Source organism: Ambystoma mexicanum, chromosome 9 (assembly GCF_040938575.1).
Source record: "Ambystoma mexicanum isolate Mex_15411 chromosome 9, UKY_AmexF1_1, whole genome shotgun sequence".
Classification (NCBI taxonomy): Eukaryota; Metazoa; Chordata; class Amphibia; order Caudata; family Ambystomatidae; genus Ambystoma; species Ambystoma mexicanum.
The window spans coordinates 870,360,486-870,379,911 of NC_090931.1; the positions used below are offsets into that span (position 1 = coordinate 870,360,486).

General features: G+C 50.7%; 1 protein-coding gene across 1 annotated transcript in view; it reads right to left on the reverse strand.

Annotated features, from left to right (window-relative positions):
* Window positions 1–19,426, reverse strand: part of RBM44 (RNA binding motif protein 44) — a 1,098,830-nt gene that overhangs the window by 720,740 nt on the left and 358,664 nt on the right. The window lies entirely within an intron of this gene.

Consider the following 19,426-nt stretch of genomic DNA (forward strand, 5'->3'; position numbering starts at 1 on the left):
TCGGCCTCAAACGCGGCATGTTATCAATTAAACCACGATCAGGTAAGATGAACAAGTTACTTACCCCTGTTAAAATTCTATCGACTGGATGTTCCTCCCACATATTCCTCATCTTAGATAGACAATATTCAGCTTCAGCTGCTTCGGAATTCCTCTTTCGGCAGAAAGCGCTGTGCATCGATGCAGTCGACTCGATGTCCCTCGAGGGCCTCAGTCTCGAGGATGATGTCATCGAAGGCATGAATAGCGCACGAAGTACCTGTGGCTTCAGATCTGTTTTTCATTCTCAAGTAGAACTACCTGCATCAAAACGGGTTTGACCGCACTAGGCTTTGAAGGAGCGAAAGCTGTAATAGCATGGGAAATACGGGGGAGGAACATCCAGTCGAAAGAACATTACATGGGGTAAGTAACTTGTCCTTCAAATGGATTGTGTCCTCCCACGTATTCCTCATCTTTGATAGACTCCCAAAGCAGTGTTAGTTTTGATGGAGGGAGTAAGAATTGTGTAATTTATGGTTTCCATGAACCAAATGGAGGGCAGCTTTTCCAAAGGTTCCATCCTGGCTTAGGGTAGAATCAAGGCAGTAATGCTAAGTGAAAGTATGTATTGTGGACCACGTAGCTGCCTCACAAATGTTTTTAATAGGAACCTCTTCTTGCAAAGCAGAGGAGGTAGCCATGCCCCTAGTGGAATGGGCCCTTAAGCCTTCTGGAGGATTCTTTCCCACCAGCCTGTAGCATTATGATATCACTAGAAAAATCAATCTGGATAAGGTTTGCTTTGTTACAGCCTGGCCCAGTCTATGACCCATATAATCTATGAATAGTCATCCAGACGAAGTTCTGATAACCTTGAAATGTAGAAGCTCATAGCCCTACGTGAATCGAGCCTGTGCAACCTCTCCTGCTCCTTGCCAGGATGAGGGTGAGGGTATAAAGTGGGTAGTACAATCTTTTGTCCTAAATGAAAGTCTGAAATGACCTCAGGTAAAAATTTAAGGCTTAACCCTCAGGACGAACTTGTGTTTGTGAAACACTGTAAATGGAAGTTTTGAGGTTAGTGGCTGCAACTCACTCACTCTAAAGATGGTCTTAAAAGTTAACCTTCAGGGACATAAATGTAGAGGTTGAAATGGTGCACACATAAGAAATGTTAGCACAAGATTGAGGTCCTAAACGGGAACCTGAAAGGGAGATGGAGGGAACACATTAGTGAGCCCCTTCAAAAATTGTATCAAAAGGTATCTTAAAATATGAAGTTTCCTCACACGAGCGCTTGAAGATGGATAGCGCCTCCAAATAACCTTTAATGGTCGCAACCTGGAGCCCCAGATTGGCTAGGTACAGTAGAAAGGCTAACACCTCTGGTGTTTTGCAAAGCAAAGGTTCCACATTGATGTTCCTGCACCAGCTGCAGAATTTGTTCCAACGGCAGCGGTACAAAGACTTTGTTGCTAGCCTTCTGGCCGAAAGCAAAATCTCTATTACGTCATCCGGGTGGTCCCTATCCTTGTATCTCAGCCTCTCAGAAACCCTGCGTGAAGGCAGAGTCTCTTGACATCTGGATGGAGAACCCGACCCTCCTCTCCCGAGAGAAGGTCCTCTCTTTGTGAAAGACAGATTGGAGGGCAGATGGACATGTCCAGAAGGTCCAGGGTACCATGTCCTCCTGGCCCAATCCAGGGCAATTAGGATCACATGTTTCCCGAACTTTCTCAACATCCTGATCATGTGAGGAATGACGGGGACTGGAGGAAACGCGTACAGGAGTGTAAACTCCCAGTCCACCACAAATGCATCTCCTAGAGCTCGTCTTGGGGGAATTTCCCTGGAGCAGTACAGTTTGCACTGCCAGTTGACATTGGTCGCGCACAGGTCCACTTGAGGTATTCCCCAAAGGGTGAAGATCTCTTGAAGGGCTTCATGAGCTAGTTACCACTCATGGGAGACTGTGCTCTGCCTGCTGACAGTGTCCACCGGCGTGCTATCCCCTCTGGCTAGATGAACTGCTGATAGGGAGATTAGTTCTTGAATTGCCCAGTACCAGAGCTGCATTGCCTCTCTGCACAGTGATAATGACCGTACACCACCTCTCTTGTTGAGGTAGTAAATGGCCACTTCTTGTCCGTTATTATCAGGACATGCTTTCCCCATACAGAGGGCAGACAGGCCTTCAGCCCAAGTCTGATGCCCTCCGCTCCAAAAGATGTGTAGTTTGGACTCTGATGGAGACCAACGACCGCTGATTGTCAGATCGTTGGAGTGGGCTCACCACCCTGTGAGTGAGGCATCCAACACTACTGTTCTCTCCAGCCAAAGTTGCCAAAAAGGTTCTCCCTTCAGAATATTGTCCTTGCAGGCCCACCACAGAAGATCCTGTGCGACCCTGCTTGGTACCTGAAGTCGGTCTGACATGTTGCCTGAGAACTGAGACCATTGTGTCCCGAGAGCCCATTGAAGGGATCTCATTCTCAGGCGAGCTTCTGGCACCAGGAAATTGCAGAATGCCAGAAGACTGAGCAATCTCAAAAAGTGGAAGGTCGGGAGACGTTGGGCACTCTGAAATTTGGTGACCATCTGCACAATGTCTTGAGTTGTCATTTCGGGTGGAAAGCTCTTTCCCAAGGATGTCTCCAGTACAGCTCAGATGAACTGGAGCTTTTGGGATGGTATCATATGGGACTTCTTGTAATTGAGGGAGAAGGAACAAGTTACTTACCTGTAACTGTTGTTCTCCAGCATGGGTCTGGCATGGATTCACATGCTCATGAATATTCCCCGTCGTCAGGCTGGGAATCCTCGGTAAAGAAAAAACCAGTATCAGTTTCGTTTCTGATCTGTCTTTCGTAGTAATAACCAATCACTGGTCTCTGCGTCATACTGACCACAGCCAATGACTGCCCTCTACCTAAGCACCTCCTCCGGCAGCCATCTTCAGATTTGGAAGCACGTGAAGTGGCAGTATGACCAAGTGAAGAGCCGCAGAGGGGTAGGCGGGAGGGTTCGCATGTGAATCCATGCCAGACCCATGCTGGAGAACAACAGTTACAGGTAAGTAACTTGTTCCTTCTCCAGCATGGGGTCTGGCATGGATTCACATGCTCATGAATAAAGAATACATAGCAGTACACACATGCACAACCACGGGAGGTGGCAAAGGCTCAACATTAAGCATCACATTAACTCAACATTAAGCATCTTACCTCCTCACCAGGCTCACCTCAGGCGAACAGGTTGCGCAGCACTGCTTGGCCGACCCTGGACTCCTCCCTGGAATCCCGGTCGACGCAGTAGAATTTCGTGAAGGTGTGCGTCGACCTCCACGTAGCAGCCCTGCATATGTCCAGCAGGGGCACACCAGATAGGAACGCCGTGGTAGCTGCGATCGCTCTGGTGGAATGGGCTCTCGGACGGCCAGGCAGCGGTCGGTTTGCCAACCGGTGACAGTACATGATACAGCCGGAGAGCCATCTGGAGATGGAAGCCTTCGAGAGAGCCTTCCCCTGATTGACAGGTCCAAAGTTCACAAAGAGTTGTGACGTCTTCCGAAAACCTTTCGTGCGGTCCACGTAGAACTTCAGCGCTCTAGCTACATCCAGCGAGTGCAAAGTCCTCTCAGCCGGCGACGAAGGCGACGGGAAGAACACAGGTAACACCAAGGGTTCGTTGAGATGGAAGTCCGACGGTACCTTGGGCATGAAGGAGGGGTGCGTCCTGAGCACTACCCTCGTGTCGTGGAAAGTCAAGTACGGGGCCTTGCAGGAAAGGGCCTGGATCTCTCCCACTCGTCGTGCGGAGGTGATGGCCACGAGAAAAGCTGTTTTCCACGATAGAAACTTCAACGGGGCCGAGTGCAGAGGCTCGAACGGAGGTCCCATGAGCTTGGTCAGCACCACGTTGAGCTCCCACGCCGGGGCAGGAGCCTTCACCGGCGGGAACGATCTGAACAGTCCCTTCATGAACTCTTTCACCAGACGATGAGACCACAAGGTTGTCCGGCCCGTGGTTCTGGTGTATCGGGAGATCGCAGCAAGATGAATCTTGATGGACGCGTGTGCCAGACCAGCTTTGGCCAGCGTCAGCAGGTACGGCAGTACTTGGGGAGCCGTAATCCGTAGAGGGTTAATCTTCTGTGCGTGGCACCAGACAGAGAACCTCTTCCATTTGTGTCCGTAGCATTTAAGAGTCGAGGATGCCCTGGCCTTTGCAAGAACCTCTCTGCAATCGGCCGGTATGTCGTATCCTCCAAACTCTAGCGCTGCAGGAGCCAGGCCTGCAAGTTCAGCGACTTCGGGTCGTGGTGGAGGATGGCGCCTCCTTCCCTGGAGAGTAGATCCGCGTCCGCCGGCAGCTTGATTGGCGGGGACGCTGACAAGTCCAGAAGGTCCGGGAACCATATCTGCCTCGGCCACGCAGGTGCGACGAGGATCATCCTGCACCGTGACCTCTTGAGCTGGTTGACGAGCCGGATTAGCAGAGGCAAGGGAGGGAACGCGTAGAGGAACAGGCCCTCCCAGGGGAACGAGAAAGCATCGCCCATGCTCCTCGTCTGGGGAAACCTGCTGGCGAACCTCCGGCACTTGGTGTTCGTCGCCGTCGCGAACAGGTCGATCTGGGGTGTGCCCCACCGTCGGAAGAGGCGATCCACCAGATCCTGCCGTAGTTCCCACTCGTGGCACGAGCGCAGCTCCCTGCTGAGTGAGTCGGCGATGGTGTTTTTTATCCCTGCCAGATGAAACGGCACCAGAAGAATCCCTTGGGCGACGGCCCAATGCCACAGGTCCTGCGCCTCCTTGGACAGCGCTGGGGACCTGGTTCCGCCCTGTTTCCTGATGTAAAACATGGTGGTGGTGTTGTCGGTGAAGATCCTCACCACCTTGCCCTTGAGGGACGGAAGGAAGGACCTGAGGGCCCAAAACACTGCACGGAGCTCCAGGACGTTGATATGCAGGGACTTCTCCGTCGGGAGCCAGAGTCCCCTTGCGTGCAGATTTTCGGTGTGCGCTCCCCACCCTTCCAGGGAGGCATCCGTGGTCACAGTCTCCTGGTGGGCTGGGGTCTGGAAGTCCATGCCCGCCGTCAGATGCGCGCGGGTGCCCCACCACCGTATCGCTCGTCGGAAACTCTCGTCGAGCTTGATCCTTTCCTCGAAGCTGCCCGTCGTCTGGTTCCAGCGCGCATCCAGGAATTCTTGCAACGGGCGCATCCGGAGCCTGCACATGGGAATGAGGTAGATGCAGGAAGACATCATCCCGAGGAGGGACTTGATGGACCTCACTTTGGCCGCGTCGGCCACCAACATCCGTTGCACCTTGCCCAAGATGGTCCTGGTCCTCTCCTCCGACGGGGAGGCCAGAAGGGACACTGTGTCGAGCCTCGCTCCCAGAAACAGTGCGACTTGCGCGGGCACCAGGTGGGATTTGGCGTAGTTCACGGAGAATCCCAGGTCCGTGAGGAGTTGGACGGTCCTTGCCGTGTGGACCACGGCGAGCTCCCTCGTCTTGGCGCGGATGAGCCAGTCGTCCAGGTAGGGGTAGACGTGAATCCCCTCGCGGCGCAGCTGCGCCGCCACCGGTGCGAGGCACTTGGTGAAAACCCTGGGTGCCGACCGTAGTCCGAAGGGAAGGGCTTTGAACTGGTAATGACGCCCTTGGACCACGAATCTGAGGAATTTTCGGTGCCCCTTTAGGATGGGAATGTGGAAGTAGGCATCCTCCAAATCCAACGACGATAGGAAGTCTCCTTCCTCCAGCTGACCCAGGACGTGCTGGAGGGTGACCATCCGGAACTTCTGCGCCTTGATGAACTTGTTCAGACGTCGCAGGTCCAGGATGGGGCGCCATCCTCCCGTCTTCTTCTTCACGAGGAAGTATCGCGAGTAGACTCCGGAGCCCCGAAGCCTCTTTGGGACGAGTTCGATGGCGCCGTTTCTGAGCATCGCCTTTACCTCCAGGAGAAGTTGAGGGACGTGAAGTTCTTTCCTGGCCACGGGGGGGGACGCGCGGGCACCTTTTTTGAAATTCGAGCGCGTGGCCCCGGGCCAGGGCGTCCAGCACCCAACGGTCGGTGGAGATGGACTCCCACACGCTGACGAAGCCCGCCAGCCGGCCTCCCACCGGGGTGCTTCGGTGGGGGCCCGACCCCACGGCCGGTTCAATCCTGCTTGGACGCGGCCTTGCCGCCTTGACCTCCTTGGCGACGACGGCGGGGTCCGCTAGACTTGCCTCGTCCTCTGTAGGCCTCTTGCGACGACGAGCGGGCCGCTTGACGGTAGGAAGCGAAACCGCCGCCGGAACCTTTGGAGGCGCCCTTGCCTCCGCCGCTCCGAAAGGGCGTCTTTCGTTGCTGCAGGACTCCAAGGGCCCGGGCCGTCTCAGTATCCGCCTTGATGGCCTGAAGGGAATCGTCCACTGTCTTCCCAAACAGGTTGTTCCCGTCGAAGGGCATGTCCAGGACTCTGGTCTGGACGTCCTGCCGAAAGTCCGTAGCTTTGAGCCATCCACGACGTCGAAGGCAAACGCCGTTGCCCAGCTGGCGGAACCCAGTGTCGGCGATGTCCGTCGCCACGGTGATGGCGTGGTCCGAAGCCACCTCACCTTCCTGCAGGATCTCAAGGGCCTCCGCCCTCTTGTCATCCGGCAGAAAATCCAGCAGGGGAGCTATCTTGTACCAGAGCTCCCTGTCGTAGCGGGCCACGATAGCCAAGGCGTTGGCCGCTTTAATCGTCGTCGCTGCCGACGAGATGACTCTACGTCCCATAGCATCCAATTTCTTTCCCTCGCCGTCCGGCGGGGAAGTCGACGTGGAGGCCGCACCCCCCGCTTTCTTCCTGGCTGCCGCGGAGACGACGGAGTCCGGGGTAGGCTGCGCCCGGAGGCATAGGGGGGCCGTGTCCGGGACCCGGTACTTTTTCTCGCACCGGTCTCTTCTCGCTGGCGTCGTGGAAGGGTTCTTGAGGAGGGAAAGGCCCTCATCCCAAATGTCGTCCAACAGAGGCACTGCGAGGACCGTCTTCCTCTTGGCCTCGCGCCGCTGGTAAAGGAAGCCTTCCTTTTTCTTCTCCTCAGGCAGAGTTGGAAAAGCTCGGATGCCCTGGCGATCATTGAGTGGAACGATCCAATCTCGTCGGGCGGAGAAGCCCTGGTGGGAGGCGACGACGGAAAATCCTCGTCGTATGCCTCGTCGTCCGTACCCGTCGCTGCCGTGTCAGTCCCCGTATCATCCCCTCGGGTGGACGGGGAGGAGGGCTGGACGGGGCGCGACGGTTGAAAAGGAGGTGGTGGATGGATCCTTCTTTTCTTGGTAGGGGGAACACCAGAAGGTCCCGGTTCTGGATCCCCCGACGGGAGAGGTTCCTCCGTCGGTAACGGTAGCCTCGTCCTTATCTCGGAGCATAAGGACTGTATAGCCAACAAAATGGCCGCCGAGTTGTCTTGCGGCGCTGGCAGAGGGGAATCCGACGGGCGAGCAGGGGCCCCGTCGGTATCCTCGACGATGTCGTCGTCGTCGTCACCTGCGTCGGGGTCCATTCCGACGGGCTGGCCTTCTTCCACGCCTAGGCCGTGGCTTAAGACCTCGATCAGTTCCTCTTCTGAGGTTGAGGCCGAATCTACGACGACGCCCTGCCCCCCCTTCTTCCCCACGGAGGGTTTCACGGGGGTCCTATCGATGGGCACAAAGGAAGACTCCCTCCGAGGAGGCAGGGAGATTCTGGGCCCTGAGGTCGCCACCACTGGTGCAGCCACCACAGGCTGAGCCAGGGCCGCCGCGACCGTTTCGATAGAGGGCTTGGTCAGATGGATCAAGGCCTTCACCACCTTAGGTGCGCTCACCGCCTTATCCTTGAGGGAGGGGGCACTGCCACGCTCCTCCTCTGCCTTAGAGCTCGACCGGGGCCTCTCCAGGAGCTTCGCCGGGTGCTCGGCCTTCCTCTTACCCGACCCAGAGCGTTGGCTCGTGGTTGATGGTGCCGGGGAGGGTGCGCCCTGCCTGGCGCCCGTAGAGCCCGACCGTTCGGCGCTCCCGGTGCCAGCGGACTCGCGGTGCTTGGCCTTATGTTGGGCCCCCGTCGCCGGGGCGCCCTCAAAGGTCTTAGAAGACCGCTCGGATTTCTTCTTCTTCTCGCCAGACGGGCTCTTACCCTCCAGCCAGTTGGCGAGACGTTGATGGCGGTCCTTCATGGTCCGTTCCGACATGTTGCCGCAAAACGCACAGTCCTTCTCCACGTGCGTCTTGTCCTCATGAAGGCAGTAAAGGCAGAAAGAGTGTTCGTCCTCCTTGAAGACGTTCTGCAGCTGGCATCCAGGGCAGACCCTGAACAGCTTTCCGGGCGTCGAGCTTCCCTTCTCCTGGGCCATCTCCGAGATCGGGCCTGAGAAGCTTCTGGAGTCCTCCGAAGTGTAGCTCGACGAAATCTTCACCCTTGAGGGGCACAGATGAATCCGACATGGGTCCCCGCAGATCGGATGTAGGATCGGTGGAGCTTGAGGCTCTTTTGACCGAAAGAATCGAAGTTTTTTGTGAAAAAGCGCGAAAAATAGCACTAACGCTCAAGAGCAATAGCACGAGGATCCCAACACATGAACGTGCGGTAAAAATCTGAAGATGGCTGCCGGAGGAGGTGCTTAGGTAGAGGGCAGTCATTGGCTGTGGTCAGTATGACGCAGAGACCAGTGATTGGTTATTACTACGAAAGACAGATCAGAAACGAAACTGATACTGGTTTTTTCTTTACCGAGGATTCCCAGCCTGACGACGGGGAATATTCATGAGCATGTGAATCCATGCCAGACCCCATGCTGGAGAAGCCCAGTCTGTGAAGAGAGTGGCAAGTGACGTTGAGATGATCCAGGACTTGTTCGGGAGAACGCGCCCTGATTAGCCAACCATTCAGGTAGGGGTAGACGTGAATCCCCACTTTCCTGAAACTCGCTGCCACCACTGCCATCAGTTTGGTGAAACTGCTCAATTCAGCCCGAATGGCAGAACCCGAAACGGATTATGAGAACCGCCAACGGCGAACCTCGGGTACTTTCTGTGCTTCAGATGGATTGGCACATGAAAATAAGTATCCTAAAGGTCCAATGACACCATCCAATCCTGGAGTTGGAGGGCCTGAAGGATCGGAGAAAGTGTGACCATCTTGAACTTGTCCTTCCTGAGGAACTTGTTCAAGTAACTCAAGTCCAAGATGGTTCTCAGTCTTCCGTCCTTCTTGGGGATCAGAACATTTGGCGAATACCATCCTTTGTTCCTATCCGCTACAGGTACCGGCTCCATAGCACCTTTCTCTAGCAGGGTCAACATTTCCTGCACAAGGAACCGATCTGGAACCTTCAAAGAATGGCTCCTTGGTGTATGGTTCTGAGGTCTCTGAATGAAGGGAAGGCAGTAACCTTCGGCTATGGTTTCTAATGCCCAAGCATCCAAAGTAATGTCTCACCATTCTTTCAGATGAAGTCTGCCTCCCACTGGGGTGTCGTGACTCAAGACCTCAGAGCGGTTTTGAGGCTGCTGAAACAGTGGATGTTGGTAAAGATGCTCCTGCTTAAGCAGACTTTGCACCTCTCGTTGTCAACCATGAGGGGATCTTCTTTGGCCTCTTTGACCAGCCATTACTATCGCTCTTCAAACTGAGGAGTAGTAGCAAAAGGATCTACCCCTCCAAGACGGTCCAATGGGGTGAAAAGGCTGAGGCTGCCTAATGGAGGCACCCAAAGACATAGCTGCCGCCTTAGAGGTCTTCTGCTTCTCAAGGCTTTCGTCAGCCTTGCTGCCAAAAATGTGAGACCCGTGAAAAAGGCATTCCTTAACCACGCAAATCTGTGAATTACGGTGCTTGCCGCCATGGCTCTGCTGATGCTGTCAGCAGAATCCAGACCCAACTAAAGAGACTCGCACACGGCTTCCTTGCCATCCTTAACAATGGCTAGGAAACCATCTCTTTCCTATCTTTCAGGAATATGCTCAGCCCCCATAGAAATGCAGTCCCATAGAGTGTATGAAAACTTTGCCACAGCACATGTGGAGTTGGCTGATTTAAGAGTCATACTGCCAGTGGAAAACACCTTTCAGGACCATGCATCTACACTTTGGTCATCCCTATCCGGTGGGATGGTTGGATAGGTTGCCTGTTTTGAGACAGCGGTTGCCGCCTTCACAACTAGACTTTCTGGGGTAGGGTGTTTCGATAAGTAGCTGGGGTCACTACTTGATGGACAGTATTTGCTTGTCAAGTACTTATTTACTGCCTGACTTGACTCCAGTGCCTCCCAAATGGTATTTACCCTCTTCTGAAGAACAATGTGGAAAGGTAAAATGGGATCCTTTTGAGGACCTTTATCAAGGATGTCTTTAAGTTCATCTTGCTCGAAAAGGAGGGCAGGTCTGCTCCATCACAAGTAATGCACTAGCCTGGTCATCAACTGCCTGTACGAGGCTTCTGCAGTGGCGTAACAAAAGATGTGGGGGCCCCCCTGCGAGCCATGCTGAGGGGGCCCCTCAACTCAGCAACAAATCAAGGGTCGCGCCACGCTCTGGGCCGGCCTAGATCATCACACTTGCGCAATACGCACAAACGTGCTGCTGAACAGATATGCTGCACACTGCACTAGGAGAAAGATATAAATATGTGTTTTAATATAATATACAGCACACTGTCTGAGAAAAATTGGCTAAAAAGCCAGAGTGTTTGCAATTGTTTTGTAGGTTAACACCAATCCAATAGATGCAAGTCACCAACAGTGCACAGGAACATTAAAGCTTTGCTATTAAAAATGCCATGCCACAACGAAAACATGTCCAACTTGCTGCACAAGGTAGACCAGTGTAGACATGTAATAACAATATAGTAAAGTTTGCCAGGCCACATTTAAACATATCTAGACTAGTTGCACCAAAATGGCAGTCGAAGCAATAACACTCATCAAGAATAGAACACACATTCAAGCCTGTCTCTAAGTGGCCTCTAACAACACGGCCAAACTCTTTAAAATCTGAAAAGAACTGGTCAATCCTGTTGAGGTCTTTACGTCTCATGTTCCCTCCCAGTCCCTCTGTATGGCTCTGTCATCTCACATCTACACTAAAAGTCAGGACATCCTGTCCTCCATCTCCTCTTCCTCTCTCGGCCCCCCCCTTTGGCCATCTCTACCTCTCTTCCTATTTTCTCCTCTTTCTCTCTGACAACACCTGACAACGTTTCTAGACAAGTCCGATCTATGATGGTGTCATCCAAACAGGTGCTCTCCTGCTCCACCAGAACCATCAAGAACCATATTGACACCCTCGTTCCAGCCTTGACAGATTTCTGTAATCACTCTTTCCCCTCTCCCGTTAAGCACTCCCTTATGCACCCACTCCTCAAGAAGCTTTCTGTCGATCATGCCTGCCCGGCAAACTATTGCCCAATCTCCATCACCTCTTTCCTGGGCAAACTGTTGGAAAAGCTGGCCATCTCCCAGCTTACTCTCCACACGGAATCTGTTGGTTGTCTCCATGACCATCAGTCTGGCTTCAGAGCTGCCACAGACACGGAAACTGCTGTCCTGAACACCTGTGAAGTTCTGCTCTCTAACCTTGATTCCAGCATTCCTTCTGTCCTCATCCTCCTTGATCTTTCCTGTGCTTTTGACACGGTCAACCATGCCATCCTGATCAATCCTGATCAATCGGCTCCATGAGAACCTGGGCATAAGGAATCAGGCCCTGGAGTGGCTGACCTCCTTCCTCTTGGACTGCCCCTCCCAGGTCCAACTTGGTCCCTTTCTCCCCGCTCCATCCTCTCACTCTGGTTTTTCAACCTCTATGTGGCCCCTTTGACCCACCTGATCTCTACATTCTCCTCTAACTTTCAGTGTTATGCGGATGAAACTCTGCTTTCCTTCAGGCTCCCCTCAAACTCCTCTCATCTCTCGCTCATTCCCGAATGTCTATCCGCGATTCAGGATTGGTGTGCCTCCAACGATATCTGCCTTAATGTCAGTAAGATGGAGATCCTTCTCATTTGGACTCCTGCCCCTGCTTTCGCTCTCTCACTCTGGCCGCCCGCCTTGGGCCCTCTTCCTTTGACTTCCTGTGAGGCAAACACTGGTGTCATCTTTGACTCCACTCTCTCTTTCTCTTCTCACATCTCGGACGTCGCCAAGAAGTCCCACTACCAGCTGTTCCTCCTCAAAGGGACTCTTCCCTTTCTCACTTTTCCCCAGAAGCTCGCTGTCTGCAGAGCCCTGGTTCTCTCTAGGCTGGACTACTGCAACAGCCTCTTTCTCAATCTGCCTTCCTCTACTATCCAGCCCCTGCAATTAATCCAGAACAGGACTGCGAGACTTATCCTTGGCCTCAAGCACAGGGATCGTATCTCTCCAGCCCTGAAATCTCTCCACTGGCTCCCAGTTGCTGCAAGTATCAAGTTCAAGACCCTTTGCATTGTCCACAAGGCTTTCTGGGCCCGGAGCCCGCACTACATCCAATGCTCTCTTCCAAAATATCTTCTTTCTCAAGCCCTTCGCTCAGCTACTTACAGGGTCTACCTAAGGGTTAGACGTTTCTCCAGGAAGAGAATGGGGGGTAGATATCTCTCCTCTACAGGTGCCTCCCACTGTAATAGCCTTCCTGCCCCTCTCAAGCTTTAGCAGACCACCTGAAGTTCTGGAAGCAGCTCAAAACATTCCTCTTCCCCTCTGCTTTCTTTCTCTCCCTCCCCTGCTGGCCTACCTGACCTACCTGTCTGCTGTACCGACTGGTTGCTTGGCTACCCTCAGAGTCTCACTGAGTCAAGACTCTTTCTTAATCAGTCACCCTTGCACTGCCTCTGGTCCTACCATGCTCTTAGGGGCTGTAACTGTAACCCTACAGTCCCTTGTTCTCCTTGCACTACCCAGAGCTGTGCTGCCCTGACAGCACTTACTCAGAGCATTGCTGCCCTGTTTTTCCCCTCCCCTCTCCCTTGCACTTCCCCCGTCCCTGTCCCCTTGCGCTTCTCGTTATCGCACTTGCACGATCTGAATGACACAAGGCCTAGTAAGATGGTTTGTCTTGTCCTCCCTCTATCTTCCATCCCTTGTCTTGTGACGCCTAGAAACACATGTGTGCAGGTGCGTTATAAATGACTTATATCATATCATTTGATCAAAGATGCCCAGATAAATATACAATGCTGCTGTAAGAAACGGCTGACTGGCAGCACCCAAATGGCAGTCTAGCCAGGTAATTCACTTAGCAGGACTGCTTTATCATAAATGCCCCATTAAAAAAAAAGACATACCAAACTGAGGAATGACTAGACTGGCTGCACCAAAATGCCTCTCTAGCCACTAATACCACATATCATGCCTGCTTAGCCTGAACCTTTGACAGCCATTATTATTTGTCGCATAATCCTGCACCCCCACAGATCCACTCTCCCTCCCACCCCAACCTCCAAAATCAGCTCCTTGGCCCAGAATTATCTCCACGTCCCTCTTCCTTGCCCAAGAGCTTACGGTCGAGGCTCCTTGCCTCATAGGCAAGTACTGGGATGAGGAAGAATGGGACTAGGAGTAATGAAGACTACAGTTAGCTAAATCAAGCATTACCTCCATGTATCTCTACCTCATCCCAGTACTTGTGTATGAGGCAGAGTGCCCTATACACAAAAACGGTCTCATACACACTGGCACGAGGAAGAATAGGGCTAGGAGTAAAGAAGATTACCAATAAGTAATCCAGGCATTAACCAGAAGTATTGGTGCAAGACCATTGAGTTGACTGGGATTCAGCACTCCCCCCCCCCCCTTGAAATGTTGGGCTATGTTGACTAGACCTGGCTGACCTTCAGAGCAGTTGCCAGACAGAAAAGGACACAGATGTTAAACGGCACCTGGGTTTCTCTGTTAACAAGAACCTACCAAATACTAAAATAAAGCAATTCACTGTTAGTATCTGCATTCAAATGCCAAATTTTTTAGGCAATTGAAATCGTGATGTGGGTTTAATACTTGCATGCCAGGGGAGTGATTGGAAGGGTAGAAAGGGAACAGGAGACCACTCATTCTCATAGCAGTCCATAAGCGGGTGATTTAAACCTTAAAGGAGAGCGTTAACTGCTTGTAACATTGAAGCTGCACTAGAATAGTCTCATAAAAATGCATAAAGAAATTAGATGACCCAAACAAATAAGTTTGCCCCTCCCCCACCGCCCATGAAGTTGGCACTACTCCCAACATTTGAAGGGTTAGCCCCCGAAATGTAGGTTTTGTTGCACCCCTGAACGCAAGCGCACACACACCATTCACCATATACACACACGCACACCCAGCTATCCATACATTTAAGTGTGCAATCTTTCACCATACTGGCACACCCAGGCAGCCACCCATAAAATTATGTGTGCACCCTTTCACCATACAGGCACACACACCCAGGCACCCAACCATATATTTAAGTGTGCACCCTTTCACCATACACTCACACAGGCAGCCACCTTTACATTTAAGTGTGCACCCTTTCACCATACACTCACACAGGCAGCCACCTATACATTTAAGTGTGAACCCTTTCAACATACACTCACACACGCACACATCATGGGGTTGAGGGGAGCCCTAACACTTAAAACAGAAATTGGGCCTCATTACAACTATGCCGAACTGTAATCAATGGTGCCGGTAAACTCACCAGCACCGTTGTTTCCAGGCCAGCATATTACAGCTCTGTGGCCGGTTGCCGTCCTGTCCGGCAGGTCAGACCTGCCGGGCAGAACGGCACCCACCCGCATAGTTTTCACGGAAGCACCGGCACCGTTATTAACGGTGCCGGTGCTTCTGTGGTCCCCATTCCCATAGAGTCCGATAGGACTTTATGGAAATGGGGACTTACCATTTGCCGGCACCCGACTTCCCAGACCGCCGGGGTTGTAATCCCCCGGTGTTACTGGGAAGTCGGGCGCCGTTAAATCATTATGGGTCTGGCGGCAACCTGCTTGTAGCAATGGCACGGTTGCCGCCAAACCCATAATGAGGCCAAATATTTCTTTTTGAAGTCACTCTGACTTCATGAAGAAATTATTTCAGTTACAGAAATAATTTCTTTATAAATGCAGAGTGAATTCAAAAAGAAAAAAAAAAGGGGGGGGTTTTGCAAAAAAAAGATTATATTTTTTTCTTCAAGTGGGGGCCCCTCCCAGGAGATGTGCTTGCGGGGCCCCCTGCACAGCAGGGGCTGCGGGGGCCCATGTTACGCCAGTGGGCTTCTGCATGTTCGTCTGACTCTGGCTTTCCAAATTCTAATTCTGGTTAAGTGTTCACTCCACTGGCTGTCTGCAAATTCCCATATAGATCTTTCAGTCTGGACTCCTCTGAAATTAAGCTATCCGGGACATTTATTGTGCCATACTGCAAACCAAAGTGCGCATCATTACCAGATGGCTCATTGTCCTCATAAATAGAAATCAGAGACTTATTAAAGAAATCCTTTCTTGGTAAAGGAGTGAAGCTTTTTTCACGTAATGGTGTCGAATTTTGCACCCAATGCCGAAGAGTTGATGTGTACGAGGACGACATTTTAGACTTCGATGGCACCGAAGACTTTGATGGCACCACTGGTGTTGATGGGCCTGGTGGCTTCGATGGCGCAGCTGGCGTCGACAACCTCGACCTGTCTTGCGATTTACGACTCAAAGGATCCCTCGACGATTTCTCATCTGGCCTTTGTCCCAGGCTCGAGGATGCACAAGATTTGGCTCGAGCCCAAGACACGGTAGGAGCATGGCTTGTCGAGTGTTTTTTGCTCTAAAATATTTTAAGCATTTCTTGCCTGAATGCTTCTCAATCGGCAGGAATGGATGCGTTGAGGGACAGAATATACCTCTCTCAGGAGAGGAGTTGGATGAGGACGTTGAAGTAGGCGACTTATGGTACCTCTTCATCGAATTCCTCGATGACAAGGACTGGTGGGAGCCACTCCTTGACCTAGACCTTTTTGCCTTCTTTCTTCAAGGAGAGTCACCTCTCGCATCATCAGAAGGTTTCTTTTCGACGGGGTAGTCCGGGGGACTTCTTAGGGACTCTACCTAGCACTTATTTCCACGTTTGCTCCTTCAGAGCTTTTACGGTCAAGGGGCGTGATAGACTATCTGAACACAGCCATATTAGGGTATGTTTAAACTTTGCGGTAGTTGCAGAATTGATGACGTAAAACTTTGTAAAAGAACGTGAGCACACCAACGACCACTATGAGTGCAGGGACTAGATGTTAACTGCCTTTGAAAAGGGAGTAGTAGGTGAAAAGGGGAAAAAGCATGAAGGGAGCGAAATTGGTCAAGGCACTTTTCAACGGTGACATACTTCTGTTGATCGATGGGACAGGGTCATCAAGGACGAGTATGGAGGCATCTGGTCTGTGGAGGCCGTGTGGCTAATGGTCCCCAGACAAGAGACCGCTTTGAGTTGTACATGGCATTCAGGAACCCGGTACATGCCTGCAAAGCCCCACTGCGAGCGCATGGCCCAACTGAGAACCGAATTTAAAAAGGCAGGGGGTGGATGAAGTTTGCGGAATATGCCCAGCACCTTGCCAAAGGACACAAACATATTATAACTACAGGGACAGGTTCTTCAAAGGGAAGTATGGAGAGACCAGGTCTGGGGTGGTCATGTAGCCAATGGTCCATACACAAAAGCCCCCTTTGAGTTGTACATGGGGTTCGGCACCCAGTAACATGCCCCTCCTCCCACCCACCCAAATTGTGAGCGCACAGCCTAAGTGAAAACTGCCTTTGATATAGGAAGGGTTGGATAAGGATGAAGTGTGTGGAATAGGCCCAGCACCTTGTAAAAGTACACATACATATGTTGATTGCAGAGACAGGGTCTTTAAAGGGGAGTCTGGCGACAATGGGTCTCGGGTGGCCATGTGGCCTATGGTCCCTAGACTATCCCTTTGAGTTGTAGATGGACTTTGGCACCCAGTACGTGGGAAGTGGGATTGTCACTATAAGTCCAGTATATTGTGCCGAGGCACTGGGAAATTCTTAACGGATGTCTCGGACGACACAGGCAGGTATGACACAGTGAACTCTGAATCCCAGGCATCTGTGAATCCACCACGTGAAGCCTCTAAAGGCCACACGTCTACTATCTGTGTAAAAGATAAAGAAATATTTTTTGCAGAACCAATTGAATTGATTATTTACTTTTTTTTGCATAACTTGGAAAAAAAAGGCATACATAGGAAAGCAGAAACGTATTTTGCAAGTAAAGGAGTTCAAAGTCAAATGTTTAGAAAATATATGAAAAGTTATATGTTTAACGAAATAATTTAATCGCAAGCTTGCAAGTAAACAAAATCATTTTGGGGACTCTCAAAAAACAAGATTGAATCGTTTAGCATGACCCAAGAACAATAAATGTTTTTATTATATTAGAGAGAACCCATGAAATCACATTAGAATTGGAAACCAACCTAGAAGCCAATAGTGCACGGTTAGCGCAGATAAAAGGGCTAGAACACAGCACTCAATCATTACTAGGAACACAAGGGCGAACAGTTGCAATACGTTTGTGCATCAGCACCATCATCATCATCATTCTCAACACCCAATGTGTAAGGCAGGGTGTCCTGAAGTCTTGCTGCTGGGTCACGCACAGTGAAGGTTCTTCTTCAGCTATGTAGGCCAAGCAGCCAGAGTTTTCTTGGCAGCAAGTGTTCTCAACCAAAGTGGCATTACTTCACATCTAAGGCACGTACACCAAGTGGAAATGTCTTCCATGCGACAAGGATCAGGATCTTGCGAACAATAGTCACTGTTTTTTAAAGTTTTTTCTGGTTTCCCCCTCACACATTTCCTCATCTATGTACTCCAATTCATACAGGAACGCTTGAATAATGGTCATACTGTTTGAGGTTGAAGTTGGAGAAAAAAAGTAGTATTTTGTTTTTTTAATAAATGAATGCATTGATGGTTCTTTTTGAAATGGTATTTTTAAGAAACGTGAGTAGAGAAGACAAAGACCTGTTATAAAAACCCTAGAGCATAGACAACTGCAATATGCCCAATGATGGAAAATAACCACTTGCACATGAAACAACTGACTTATTTAAGAATACTATTTATATCTGGTTTATCGAAGACATTAGTCAATCACATAATTATTGAAAGGCAAAGGGCTTGTAGAGAAAAGTAATTGGAACTAGCGCAAGTTCTGTGAGGGTGCAGGAGTAAGGCTCGGGCATAATTGTGGCATGGTTTTGGTTATAAACCTTTATTCATGAAGCAACATGGTTGAAGAAAGGCCTTTTCTATCCCTAAACCTTAGATGGGTTTTCCTGCCCCAAGAAAACCGAAGAAAACTGTCAATGTCCAAATTAAAGTAGTCTGTCACTGTTGTGTCCCAAAACCCTACTTCTGACCCTAAAACTATTTACAAATCACTAAAGTGCAAGGATTCCAAAACTCCAAAGTAAACTAGTTGTGACTGCGCATGCCACTTCATAAGTCTCAGGTGTTTAATGGAAAACAAGTGTTTGGCTTCGTAACAATCAGTGTCCCAGTAACCAAGGTTTGGCTCCTTTCCCCTGGCTTCTAACTGGTTCTCAGGCCTTCATAAAAGTGCAAGTCCCAGACTAGCAAAGCTGCATCACAAAGTATTGTTTTCGCAAGTACATAGTTCCTTCTGGACAATTCATGTTTCTTGTAGGATGCGTACCAACGATCTGGGATCGAACTATAATTCCCATTTGTTTTGTAGTTCTCAGTGCATTACATATTTGCTGATCAGGCGTGTTAGCACCGGCGCGTGAGGTACCAGCCGGTTATTTCAGGTTTGTCTTTGGACTGGTTCTCTAGCTGCTTGGTTTTTCGTGCTTCCTAGAAGCAGTCAGGAATCACATTTATCTTCTTTACACATTTCTTACAATGCAGTCGATAATCTTATAGACGATCTTCGTAGAACTGCCATGTCGTCTCCTGCCTATAATCCCTCCTCCTATATGAGGAACCAGGCAGATATTCTGGCAAAATATTTTGCGCCCCCTGTAACAACAAATTCCCCTGCAACTTGTTGTTCTGCAATCAGCGATGTTCCTCTACATGTATCATGTAAATCAGAAGACCAGTCTCTTCGCCTGTTCAAGAAGACTCATCGGGTGTGGTTTGCTTGTCGTGTTAGAGGGCGACAAAGTTCCTGCTTCCCCCAGATAAACAGCTACAAGTTAGGTTCAGAGTCCGCTTGTTTTCCTCATATTAGCTCTGACAACAACATGAACTCTAAACCCCCTTTCCTGGATTCAAGGAACTCCCATGCCCCCTGCTTTTCTATCACTTCTAGGCAATGTAAACCCAACCATAGCTCTAGCCATCCGGGTACTTTCAGATTTTCACTTCTTACTACAAGCTCCCTTATGCGGCATGACGTTGACATCCATGATTTACTTATTTCAATTATGC